The sequence below is a fragment of the Lipophrys pholis genome (genome assembly GCF_963383615.2).
Source record: "Lipophrys pholis genome assembly, contig: SCAFFOLD_41, whole genome shotgun sequence".
Classification (NCBI taxonomy): Eukaryota; Metazoa; Chordata; class Actinopteri; order Blenniiformes; family Blenniidae; genus Lipophrys; species Lipophrys pholis.
Window position 1 is genome coordinate 49,032 of NW_028291851.1, and position 15,126 is coordinate 64,157.

A 15,126-nucleotide genomic window follows, 5' to 3' on the forward strand; every position below is an offset into this window, starting at 1 on the left:
CAATAACAACTACAACAACCACCACCCAACAATGACAACAACCACTACCACCACAACAACTACAACAGCAACTACAGCTACGACAACAACCACTACCACAACAACAACCACTACTGCCACAACAACAGTTACCACAACTACCACTACAACAACAGCTACCACCACAATAACAACAACTACCACCACAATAACTACAACAACAACTACCACAACAACAACTACCACCATAACAACAACTACCACCACAACAACTACCGCCACAAAAACCACTGCCACAACAACTACGACAACCACCACCACAACAACTGCAACAACTACCACCACATCAATTATGACAACCACCGCCACAACAAGTACGACAACAACCACTACCACCACAACAACTACAACAGCAACTACAGCTACGACAACAACCACTACCACCACAACATTAACAACTACCACCACACCAACCACAACAAGCACGATGTGGAAAGGCTGGACGAGCCTTCATGGGTTTGACTGTAGACGGTGTGATCAGTCCACCTGAGAATCAATTACTGTCCAGATCAATAACCTGCTGATGGACAGTGCTGCCACCTGGTGGGCTGTGTTGAATTAACCTATTTCCTGAATCACTGAACAAGCCATGAGGTTAGCAGGTTAGCGGGTGAGTGGATTAGCAGGTTAATGGGTTAGCAGTTTAGCAGGTAGCAAGTTGGTGGGTTAGCAGGTTAGTGGGTTAGCAGATTAGCACGTTAGGGGGTTAGCTGGACGCTAGGTTAGCGGGATAGCGGGTTTGCATATTAGCGGGTTAGCGGGAAAACAGAGTGCACTTTACTTACTTTGGCAATAATCCGAATCTCCCATCTCCTGTAAAGTAGCATCGACGCCCGAGGAAACGATGCAACAAAGCGTGAGTTTGCTCTTCAGCGTTGAGTCGTTTCACTCCGCGAGTGTTTAATGATAAATAAAGTCTATTTTGTAGAAGACGAGCAGACGAAGGAGTGGAAGCGAGTTCGAGCTGAAGTAGCAGGTTCAGGTTTGTTAAACCAACAGATTAAAAACCACTGGTACCGTTGGCGTGCTCGTTTTTAGTTTTTTAGTAATTCCACGTTGTGAGACGTCAGACTTGAACTCTTTAATGTAGTAACTAGAGACCTTGAAGACTAACGTTCTTGGAGATATGGAGTGCTGCGCCCAAGCAGTGAGATGATAGAGATGTATAGACTTCAAAGATGATGCTTTTATTTTGAAATGCTCTTGGACTTTGTACATGAACCTTCCTGTTATATTTTGAAATGCTCTCTGTCTGTACATGAATCTTCCTGTTTTATTTTGAAAAGCTGTCTGTACATGAACCTTCCTGTTTTATTTTGAAATGCTCTCTGTCTGTACATGAATCTTCCTGTTTTATTTTGAAAAGCTATCTGTACATGAACCTTCCCATTTTATTTTGAATTGCTCTATCTGTACATGAACTTTCCTGTGTTATTTTGAAATTCTCTGCAGGTACATGAACCTCCCCGTTGTGTTGCTGACATCATGAACATGAACAAACTCAATCTGGTGTATTTTAAGTAAAGACCAGTGACAAGTGTGTTTTCTTTCATGTTGAGTCCCGCAGGCTCTCATGTTATGTTACAACCTATGTTACAACGCTACACCACAAGGCGTCACCACAATGCTACACCACGTTACACCACAATGCTACACCACGTTACACCACAATGCTATACCACGTTACACCACAATGCTACACCACAATGCTACACCACGTTACACCACAATGCTACACCACGTTACACCACAATGCTATACCACGTTACACCACAATGCTACACCACAATGCTACAACACAATGCTACACCACAATGCTACAACACAATGCTACACCACAATGCTACAACACAATGCTACACCACAATGCTACACCACGTTACACCACAAGGCGTCACCACAACGCTACACCACAATACACCACAACGCTACACCACGTTACACCACAAGGCGTCACCACAACGCTACACCACGTTACACCACAACGCTACACCACGCTACACCACAACGCTACACCACATTACACCACAATGTCACACCACCACATTACACCACAATGCTACACCACGTTACACCACAAGGCGTCACCACAACGCTACACCACATTACACCACAATGCTACACCACGTTACACCACAACGCTACACCACAATGCTACACCACGTTACACCACAAGGCGTCACCACAATGCTACACCACGTTACACCACAACGCTACACCACAACGCTACACCACAATGCTACACCACGTTACACCACAACGCTACACTACAACGCTACACCACAACACTACACCACAACGCTACACCACGTTACACCACAATGCTACACCACGTTACACCACAATGCTATACCACGTTACACCACAATGCTACACCACAATGCTACAACACAATGCTACACCACAATGCTACACCACGTTACACCACAATGCTACACCACGTTACACCACAATGCTACACCACGCTACACCACAATGCTACACCACAACGCTACACCACGTTACACCACAATGCTACACCACAACGCTACACCACGTTACACCACAATGCTATACCACGTTACACCACAATGCTACACCACGTTACACCACAATGCTACACCACAATGCTACAACACAATGCTACACCACGTTACACCACAATGCTACACCACGTTACACCACAATGCTACACCACGCTACACCACAACGCTACACCACGTTACACCACAATGCTACACCACAACGCTACACCACGTTACACCACAATGCTATACCACGTTACACCACAATGCTACACCACAATGCTACACCACGTTACACCACAAGGCGTCACCACAACGCTACACCACAATACACCACAACGCTACACCACAATGCTACACAACGTTACACCACAACGCTACACAACGTTACACCACAATGCTACACCACGTTACACCACAACGCTACACCACGTTACACCACAAGGCGTCACCACAACACTACACCACGTTACACCACAATGTTACACCACAATGTTACACCACGTTACACCACAAAACTACACCATGTTACACCATGCCACACCACAGCGCTACAAGTTACACCACAACGCTAGACCACAATGCTACATCACAATGCTACACCACAACGTTACACCATAACATTACTCAACAGTGTGTCGGGTCTCAATGTTACACCACAAAGTTACACCACATTACTCCACAATGCTACACCACAATGTTACACCACAATGTCACACCACCACATTACACCACAATGCTACACCACGTTACACCACAAGGCGTCACCACAACGCTACACCACAATACACCACAACGCTACACCACGTTACACCACAAGGCGTCACCACAACGCTACACCACGTTACACCACAACGCTACACCACGCTACACCACAACGCTACACCACATTACACCACAATGTTACACCACAATGTCACACCACCACATTACACCACAATGTTACACCACAAGGCGTCACCACAACGCTACACCACGTTACACCACAACGCTACACCACAACGCTACACCACGCTACACCACAACGCTAAATTACATTACACCACAATGCTACACCACGTTACACCACAAGGCGTCACCACAACGCTACACCACATTACACCACAATGCTACACCACGTTACACCACAACGCTACACCACAATGCTACACCACAATACACCACAAGGCGTCACCACAATGCTACACCACGTTACACCACAACGCTACACCACAATGCTACACCACGTTACACCACAACGCTACACCACGTTACACCACAACGCTATACCACAATGCTACACCACGTTACACCACAACGCTATACCACACTACACCACAAGGCGTCACCACGTTAAACCACAATGCTACACCACAATGTTACACCACAATGCTGCACCACATTACACCACAATGCTACACCACAATGTTACACCACAATGCTACACCACGTTACACCACAATGCTACACCACGTTACACCACAAGGCGTCACCACAAGGCGTCACCACAACGCTACACCACGTTACACCACAACGCTACACCACAATGCTACACCACGTTACACCACAACGCTACACCACGTTACACCACAACGCTACACCACGTTACACCACAAGGCGTCACCACAACACTACACCACATTACTCCACAACGCTACACCACAATGTCACACCACAATGCTACACCACAATGTTACACCACAATGTCACACCACCACATTACACCACAATGTTACACCACAATGCTACACCACAATGTTACACCACAATGCTACACCACAATGCTACACCACAATGTCACACCACAATGTTACACCACAATGTTACACCACAACGCTACACCACAATGTCACACCACAACGCTACACCACAATGCTACACCACAATGTCACACCACAATGTTACACCACAATGTTACACCACAACGCTACACCACAATGTCACACCACAACGCTACACCACAACGCTACACCACAATGTTACACCACAATGTTACACCACATTACACCACATTACACCACAATGTTACACCACGTTACACCACAACGCTACACCACGTTACACCACAAGGCGTCACCACAACACTACACCGTGCTACACCACAACGCTACACCACAATGTTACACCACGTTACGTCATAATGCTCTACCACAATGTTACACCACAATGTTACACCACGTTACACCACAACACTACACCAAAACGCTACACCATGTTACACCATGCCACACCACAGCGCTACAAGTTACACCACAACGCTAGACCACAACACTACATCACAATGCTACACCACAACGTTACACCACAACATTACTCAACAGTGTGTCGGGTCTCAATGTTACACCACAAAGTTACACCACATTACTCCACAACGCTACACCACAATGTCACACCACAATGCTACACCACAATGTTACACCACAATGTCACACCACCACATTACACCACAATGTTACACCACAATGCTACACCACAATGTTACACCACAATGCTACACCACAACGCTACACCACAATGTCACACCACAATGTTACACCACAATGTTACACCACAACGCTACACCACAATGTCACACCACAACGCTACACCACAATGCTACACCACAATGTCACACCACAATGTTACACCACAATGTTACACCACAACGCTACACCACAATGTCACACCACAACGCTACACCACAATGCTACACCACAACGCTACACCACAATGTTACACCACAATGTTACACCACAATGTTACACCACATTACACCACAATGCTACACCACAATGCTACACCACATTACACCACAATGCTACACCACAATGTTACACCACAATGCTGCACCACATTACACCACAATGCTACACCACAATGTTACACCACAATGCTGCACCACATTACACCACAATGCTACACCACATTACACCACAATGTTACACCACAATGCTACACCACAATGTTACACCACAATGCTACACCAAAATGTTACACCACAATGCTACACCACAATGTTACACCACAATGTTACACCACAATGTTACACCACAATGTTACACCACAATGTTACACCACAATGCTACACCACATTACACCACAATGCTACACCACAATGTTACACCACATTACACCACAATGTTACACCACAACGCTACACCACAATGTTACACCACAATGTTACACCACAATGCTACACCACATTACACCACAATGCTACACCACAATGTTACACCACATTACACCACAATGTTACACCACAATGCTACACCACAATGTTACACCACAATGTTACACCACAATGTTACACCACAATGCTACACCACATTACACCACAATGCTACACCACAATGTTACACCACATTACACCACAATGCTACACCACAATGCTACACCACAATGCTGCACCACATTACACCACAATGCTACACCACAATGCTACACCACATTACACCACAATGCTACACCACAATGTTACACCACAATGCTACACCAAAATGTTACACCACAATGCTACACCACAATGTTACACCACAATGTTACACCACAATGCTACACCACAATGCTACACCACATTACACCACAATGCTACACCACAATGCTACACCACAATGCTACACCACAATGCTACACCACAATGTTACACCACAATGCTGCACCACATTACACCACAATGCTACACCACAATGTTACACCACAATGCTACACCAAAATGTTACACCACAATGCTACACCACAATGCTACACCACAATGTTACACCACATTACACCACATTACACCACAATGTTACACCACAATGCTACACCACAATGTTACACCACATTACACCACATTACACCACAATGTTACACCACAATTCTACACAACATTACACCACAATGCTACACCACATTACACCACATTACACCACAATGCTACACCACATTACACCACATTACACCACAATGTTACACTACAATGCTACACCTTTGAATGTTACACCACAATGCTACACCTTTGAATGTTACACCACATTACACCACAATGCTACACCACAATGTTACACCACATTACACCACATTACACCACAATGTTACACCACAATGCTACACCACAATGTTACACCACATTACACCACATTACACCACAATGCTACACCACATTACACCACAATGTTACACTACAATGCTACACCTTTGAATGTTACACCACAATGCTACACCTTTGAATGTTACACCACATTACACCACAATGCTACACCACATTACACCACATTACACCACAATGTTACACCACAATGCTACACCTTTGAATGTTACACCACATTACACCACAATGCTACACCACATTACACCACATTACACCACATTACACCACAATGTTACACCACAATGCTACACCTTTGAATGTTACACTGTCTCATTCACCCGGGACGATGCCGCAGGTTCAGCCTCGCCGCAGCTTCAGCCTCTCGGGCTCAGCTCAGTAATACTGATGAGAAACAGATTTAACCACAAAACATTGACCCCAATCAGAGAATCTACGATCGACAATCTGACTGAATGAATGAATGAATGAATGAATGAATGAATGAATGAATGAATGAATGAATGAATGAATGAATGAATGAATGAATGAATGAATGTCAAAACAGTGGTGGGGGGCAGTCATAGAAAGACTTCATACAAATGAATGGAAATGGAAACCTAGAGTAGAGTTTTACTGTGTGTGTGTGTGTGTGTGTGTGTGTGTGTGTGTGTGTGTGTGTGTGTGTGTGTGTGTGTGTGTGTGTGTGTGTGTGTGTGTGTGTGTGTGTGTTATTTTTTGTTTAGTGGGATCATCAAACTTCTTCCCCAGTTTCCTCAAATCTTCCAAAACCCTTGGAGTTATTCTTGTCCATCATTCTTGCACAACATTTCGTAGTACTTTTCTGTTTTGAAAACTCAAAGTACAATGTTGTGCTGATCGCCGTCACCATCGTCATCCTGGCAGTTTCCAGAGGGTCTCAGTTTGTTGCTCTGTCCAGAGAAAAGGCGAGAGGAAGTCCCAGTCAGGAAAACGTCTGTTTTACCAGTCAGAAGAAAATGTGGTTAAAGTTGGCTGTTTGGGTTGTTATCAAGTAATGCCTCAAACTGGTTTAGGATTGACAATTGAGAATTTACAGTACATATTATTATAATAATTAGTGACCTGGGTGCTGCATATACATTGTCCACAAGGTGGCGGTGTTGTCCTGTAAGTCTATGGTGTGTCTGAGCTGATTTCTGGAGCGCTGATAGTGAAATAAAAGTGAGTAGGTGTGGTGATTGGGTTATTCAGGAGCAATTTTGCCTGAATTGATAAGTATATTTTCAGTTTCCACATTTCTTTCTGACATAACGGGCGTGATTGTTTTTTCTTAGCTTCTGTTCCCCCCCCCCCCCCCCCCAAAAGGAAAAGGGGTTCCTATTGAGTGTGGGGGTTCAATCGCTGCTGACGTCGCTGGGTTTTTCTATATTTGAGCAATTCAGTAACTCATCGCATTTAGTTATCTTGTGTTATTTTGACGGGGTGATTTTGTTTCCTCAGTGATGGAGATATGGGAAACAAAACCGTTTTTGGGAAGGGTTCCATAAATCTCACTCCTATACTACAACTGGGAAGGGGCAGAGCAAGGGCTTGGTTTACCCCAAGGGCATCTACTGAGTGATGATTCCAACACTCAGAGGCTGAAGGGTGGCAACCAAACGGAGGAACTTCTGACCGGCAGAGCATCACAAACTGGGCTCTCCATTGGGGAGAGCATAGCTTCTTCCATTGAGTCTCGCTTAGACTGTGGACCAGGACCTGGAATGGGTGGGACAGTGGGCAATGCTTCAGGGTTCAGGAGTGGGAAGCAGTGATGAGGACTTCCATCAAGAAGAAGGGGATTCCTGGAGCAGGACAAGTGGAGGAGGTTCTAGGTGAACTTGTGGGGGGGTTAGGACGGGCATACGGAGCCCGCCATCTGTGTCTCTGTCCACAGGTCCAGACCTGGGCTGACTTTGTGCCATGTTGCCCAGCGCAGGTGAAAGCCCTGTGCACTACTGGCTCAGACTAAACAGAGCCATGGAGGGGACCGAGGACTGTCTTAAGAGACAGAATAAGATGTTTGACAATCTGTCTCAAGACCTGGTTTCGATGTTGGTACGCCATTGTCCTGATCCCGAGCTTTCTCTCATAATCAAGTGTAAACGAGGAAACAGTGGACAGCTGCTGATGTTTCTGAGAAGCTTGTTGAAGACAGTAGAGCCTCAAACCTTCACCACCGTGGACAGTGATCACTGCAGGGACTGCTCAGCATCAGGAAGTCAACGCTTGTGAGCATCATGTGACACCTGATAAGAACATTGTTTTGAAGCCTCCAGTGTCTTGAGGAGCATCTCGTACCCATGCTGGAGCGTGTCCTGGAGCAGCAACACAGACAGTCTGGACTGAAGATAGTCTGTCTGCCAGAGTGGGTGTGAACAGAGGGAACTGGGGTGCAGACCCACTTTTCAGAAGATTCAGACACTGAAGCAACATGACGAGTTGTACTACCAGAGTGTAATACTGACGAGTTGTACTACGAGAGTGTAATACCTGGTGGTAGGGGGCCAGTCAGAGCCTGGCTCTACAGGGGGTCTATGGCCTGAACCCTGAGCTCCACTGTTATGTCTCAGTTGTTAAAAGACGCAGTGTTGAAGGTACCGACCTTGGAGTCCACTGACGTTGTCCTGACTGGATGTGGGGGTTGAAAGACCAAACCAGCTGGTGTGTGGGACCTGGACCTGGAGCTCTAGGACTGTCAGGCGTTGTTGATGGTCAGAGTGGATCTCATCATTGGTAGCAGTCTGTTGAGATACCTGGTTCCTAACGTGGAGGTGAACGGCAGCCCCACTTCATATGATGACAGATGTGTTGGTCAGAATAAGCTCCTGAGTTTGATGGCCGGGTGGAGGAGACATCGGGGTGAACAGAGGCTGAACAGCGCCCCCCCAGGACAGAGTCGGGACTGTAAAGTTAAAGAGAGCTGTTACCTTGGAGCCTGTGGCCGAACACTTGGTCTGGGGAAAGTTGCAACAATGGAATGGTGGTTTAGCTGGTAGCACAGTGGTGATGGAGCCTACAAGATCAAGGTGAAGACCGAGGAGAGTCACCATTGGAAGAAGTGTCACCACAGTGGTGTTACCGTGGGACGATGGCCGATGTACCTCAATGTGAGGAAGTGGAAACCTTTAGCCCTCCTGAAGCCACCAGTGACCTGCAGTCCAGCATGCAGCAGAATGTCCACCCCAGTCTGTCACTATGGGAACCACAGCTTAGTCTCAGAGACCTCCACCCTGCCCGCCCACCCCTGGCCAAAGGAGCCCTGTACCCGGCCGGACCCCTGGGATCCAGTGCTGCACAGCTCAGGCTTGTCTGATGTGGATGTTGACTCTTGTGAAGGGACACCTCCTACCAAACAGACTAATCAGTCTTATAGCTGAGTACCACACCGTCTCCTCCAGGGACAGGTTGGACAAAGCTACAGTGTCTTCACTTGGTTTGGGTTGTAGATGAGAAACCATCTAACCAGTGTGAAAGACTGAGACTGGTGCTGATGAGATGGAGGATGGAGAAATCCTCAGGAAATCCAGGAGTGAGTTTGCACCCCGCTCCGTCTTAGTTTGGAGGAAGTCAGGAGACATGAGGGTGTGTCAGAAGGATGCTCACCCTCGTCCTCATCCAGCAGATGCTCTGGCTGCGTTGGGTGGTAACGTGTTTTTCTCAGGATCTCAGGTCGGGGTACTATGATGTGGAAGTACATGAGGCAGACGGGTTTACAGCTTTCATATCAGCATTCGGATCGTATGAGTACAATCGGATACCTGAAGGACTGTGTACCCGTCCTGCAACGCTCCTGAGGATGATGCTGAGCAGTCTGCGGTGTTGTCTAGAGGACGTCCTGGTGTTTGTCCCTCTGGGTATCTGGCCTTGGAACAGTTAGAGACGGTCTTTCAGAGATTCAAGGTGCAAAACGCCGATAAACTGCAATACATAACTGTCAATATACTGCAATACTGCAATACATAACTGTCAATAAACTGCAATACTGCAATACATAACTGTCAATAAACTGCAATACATAACTGTCAATATACTGCAATACTGCAATACATAACTGTCGATATACTGCAATACATAACTGTCAATAAACTGCAATACTGCAATACATAACTGTCAATAAACTGCAATACATAACTGTCGACATACTGCAATACATAATTGTCAATATACTGCAAATGATCGTACTTGTGCAATAATTCTCAGTAACCACGGTGCAATCTAACCATCGGCCACTTTCACTCTTATATTTTGTTAGGAGTCTGAATCTTTTTGCCACTTCTAGATCTAGTTAAGTTAAGGTTAGTTAATAGTTTATATTATACTTTCTACCTTTTCTACCTTTTCTGTAACTCATCTTTGTTATCCTCTGTGTGCTGCTCCTCTTCTATTAAACTTCCCTGTCCGAGTCATCCTAAGGATTAATAAAGCTGAGTCTACAGTCTACAGTCTACGGTCTACGGTCTACGGTCTACGGTCTACGGTCTACGGTCTACCGTCTACAGTCTAAAGTCTAAAGTCTAAAGTCTACGGTCTAAAGTCTACAGTCTACCGTCTACAGTCTACAGTCTACAGTCTACCGTCTACGGTCTACGGTCTACGGTCTACGGTCTACGGTCTACCGTCTACCGTCTACAGTCTACCGTCTACAGTCTAAAGTCTACAGTCTACAGTCTAAAGTCTAAAGTCTAAAGTCTACGGTCTAAAATCTAAAGTCTACCGTCTACGGTCTACTGTCTACAGTCTACCGTCTACAGTCTAAAGTCTACAGTCTACAGTCTAAAGTCTAAAGTCTAAAGTCTACGGTCTAAAGTCTAAAGTCTACCGTCTACCGTCTACAGTCTACAGTCTACCGTCTACGGTCTACGGTCTACGGTCTACCGTCTACTGTCTACAGTCTAAAGTCTACAGTCTACAGTCTAAAGTCTAAAGTCTAAAGTCTACGGTCTAAAGTCTAAAGTCTACAGTCTACCGTCTACAGTCTACAGTCTACAGTCTACCGTCTACGGTCTACGGTCTACGGTCTACCGTCTACAGTCTAAAGTCTACAGTCTAAAGTCTAAAGTCTACAGTCTAAAGTCTACAGTCTACCGTCTACCGTCTACAGTCTACCGTCTACAGTCTACAGTCTACAGTCTAAAGTCTAAAGTCTACAGTCTACCGTCTACCGTCTACCGTCTAAAGTCTACAGTCTAAAGTCTAAAGTCTAAAGTCTACAGTCTACCGTCTACCGTCTAAAGTCTACAGTCTAAAGTCTAAAGTCTACAGTCTAAAGTCTACAGTCTACAGTCTAAAGTCTAAAGTCTACAGTCTACCGTCTACCGTCTAAAGTCTACAGTCTAAAGTCTAAAGTCTACAGTCTAAAGTCTACAGTCTACAGTCTACCGTCTACAGTCTACCGTCTACCGTCTACCGTCTAAAGTCTACAGTCTAAAGTCTAAAGTCTAAAGTCTACAGTCTAAAGTCTACAGTCTAAAGTCTACAGTCTACCGTCTACAGTCCACAGTCCACAGTCCACAGTCTACAGTCAACAGTCTAAAGTCTACAGTCTACCGTCTACAGTCTACAGTCTACAGTCTACAGTCTAAAGTCTACAGTCTACCGTCTACAGTCTACCGTCTACAGTCTACAGTCCACAGTCTACAGTCAACAGTCTACAGTCTAAAGTCTACGGTCTAAAGTCTAAAGTCTACAGTCTATAGTCTACGGTCTACAGTCTACAGTCTAAAGTCTACAGTCTAAAGTCTACAGTCCACACTCTACAGTCTAAATTCTACAGTCTAAAAACTTCAGTATACGGTCTACAGTCGAAAGTCTACAGTCTAAAGTCCACAGTCTACAGTCCACAGTCTAAAGTCTACGGTCTACAGTCTAAAGTCTACGGTCTAAAGTCTACAGTCCACAGTCTACAGTCTAAGTCTACAGTTGAAAGTCTACAGTCTAAAGTCTACACTCTACAGTCTATAGTCTAAAGTCCATAGTATACCGTCTACAGTCTAAAGTTTACAGTCTAAAGTCTACACTCTAAAGTCTACACTCTACAGTCTAAAGTCTACACTCCACAGTCTACACTCCACAGTCTACACTCCACAGTCTACACTCTACAGTCTAAAGTCTACACTCCACAGTCTACACTCCACAGTCTACACTCTGCAGTCTAAAGTCTACACTCTACAGTCTACACACTACAGTCTATAGTCTACACTCTACAGTCTAAAGTCTACACTCCACAGTCTACAGTCTACAGTCTAAAGTCTACACTCTACAGTCTACACACTACAGTCTAAAGTCTACACTCTACAGTCTACACTCTACAGTCTAAAGTCTACACTTTACAGTCTATAGTCCAAAGTATCCAGTCTACAGTCTACAGTCTACACTCTACAGTCTAAAGTCTACAGTCCACAATCTACACTCCACAGTCTACAAGCCACAGTCTACACTCTACAGTCTACACTCTACAGTCTAAAGTCTACACTCCACAGTCTACACTCCACAGTCTACACTCTACAGTCTAAAGTCTACACTCTACAGTCTACACTCTACAGTCTAAAGTCTACACTTTACAGTCTATAGTCCAAAGTATCCAGTCTACAGTCTACACTCTACAGTCTACACTCTACAGTCTAAAGTCTACAGTCCACAATCTACACTCCACAGTCTACACTCCACAGTCTACACGCCACAGTCTACACTCTACAGTCTACACTCTACAGTCTAAAGTCTACACTCCACAGTCTACACTCAACAGTCTACACTCTACAGTCTAAAGTCTACACTCTACAGTCTACACACTACAGTCTATAGTCTACACTCTACAGTCTAAAGTCTACACTCTACAGTCTACACTCTACAGTCTAAAGTCTACACTTTACAGTCTATAGTCCAAAGTATCCAGTCTACAGTCTACACTCTACAGTCTACACACTACAGTCTATAGTCTACACTCTACAGTCTACACTCTACAGTCTACACTCTACAGTCTAAAGTCTACACTCCACAGTCTACACTCCACAGTCTAAACTCCACAGTCTACACTCTGCAGTCTAAAGTCTACACTCTACACACTATAGTCTATAGTCTACACTCTACAGTCTACACTCTACAGTCTAAAGTCTACACTCCACAGTCTACACTCTACAGTCTAAAGTCTACACTCGACAGTCTACACACTACAGTCTACACTCTACAGTCTACACTCTACAGTCTAAAGTCTACACTCTACAGTCTACACACTATAGTCTATAGTCTACACTCTACAGTCTACACTCTACAGTCTAAAGTCTACACTCCACAGTCTACACTCCACAGTCTACACTCTACAGTCTAAAGTCTACACTCTACAGTCTACACACTACAGTCTACACTCTACAGTCTACACTCTACAGTCTATAGTCTACACTCCACAGTCTACACTCTACAGTCTAAAGTCTACACTCTACAGTCTACAGTCTACACACTACAGTCTACACTCTACAGTCTACACACTACAGTCTACACTCTACAGTCTACACACTATAGTCTATAGTCTACACTCTACAGTCTACACTCTACAGTCTAAAGTCTACACTCCACAGTCTACACTCCACAGTCTACACTCTACAGTCTAAAGTCTACACTCTACAGTCTACACACTACAGTCTACACTCTACAGTCTACACTCTACAGTCTATAGTCTACACTCCACAGTCTACACTCTACAGTCTAAAGTCTACACTCTACAGTCTACAGTCTACACACTACAGTCTACACTCTACAGTCTACACTCTACAGTCTATAGTCTACACTCTACAGTCTACACTCTACAGTCTATAGTCTACACTCTACACTCTACAGTCTACACACTAAAGTCTACACTCTACAGTCTACACTCTACAGTCTAAAGTCTACACTCTACAGTCTAAAGTCTACACTCCACAGTCTACACTCTACAGTATACACTCCACAGTCTACACTCGACACTCTACAGTCTAGACTCTACAGTCTACACTCTATAGTCTATAGTCTACACTCCACGGTCTACACTCCACAGTCTACACTCGACACTCTACAGTCTACACTCTACAGTCTAAAGTCTACACTCCACAGTCTACACTCTACAGTATACACTCCACAGTCTACACTCCACGGTCTACACTCTACAGTCTACAGTCTACAGTCTATTGTTACTGGGTGATTGTGACTATGATTTCATGTATGCATCCTTCTCTGTGACAGATGGTGGACAGACTGATAGAAAATGTATTCTTGTGTGTGTTATGAATTGTTATGGTTCCGTGGTTTGTTGGTTCTGTTTGTTCCTGGGATGTTCAGCGTGCAAGGTGAGTTTAGGAATGTCCCGCAGGAATCCTCAGTATATGCTGCTGCCAAGCGGCCAGCAGTGTCGGTTCACCGGAGGCGTGCAGCAGGAGGGTTCTCCAGGACAGCACAGTGTATAAGACTGTATATTATTACTTGTACTTGTTCATTATGTCATGCTGTGTGTATTTTAAAGTACCGGAGTGTTGGTCTCCAGTTTAAATGTCTATATGCTAAATAATG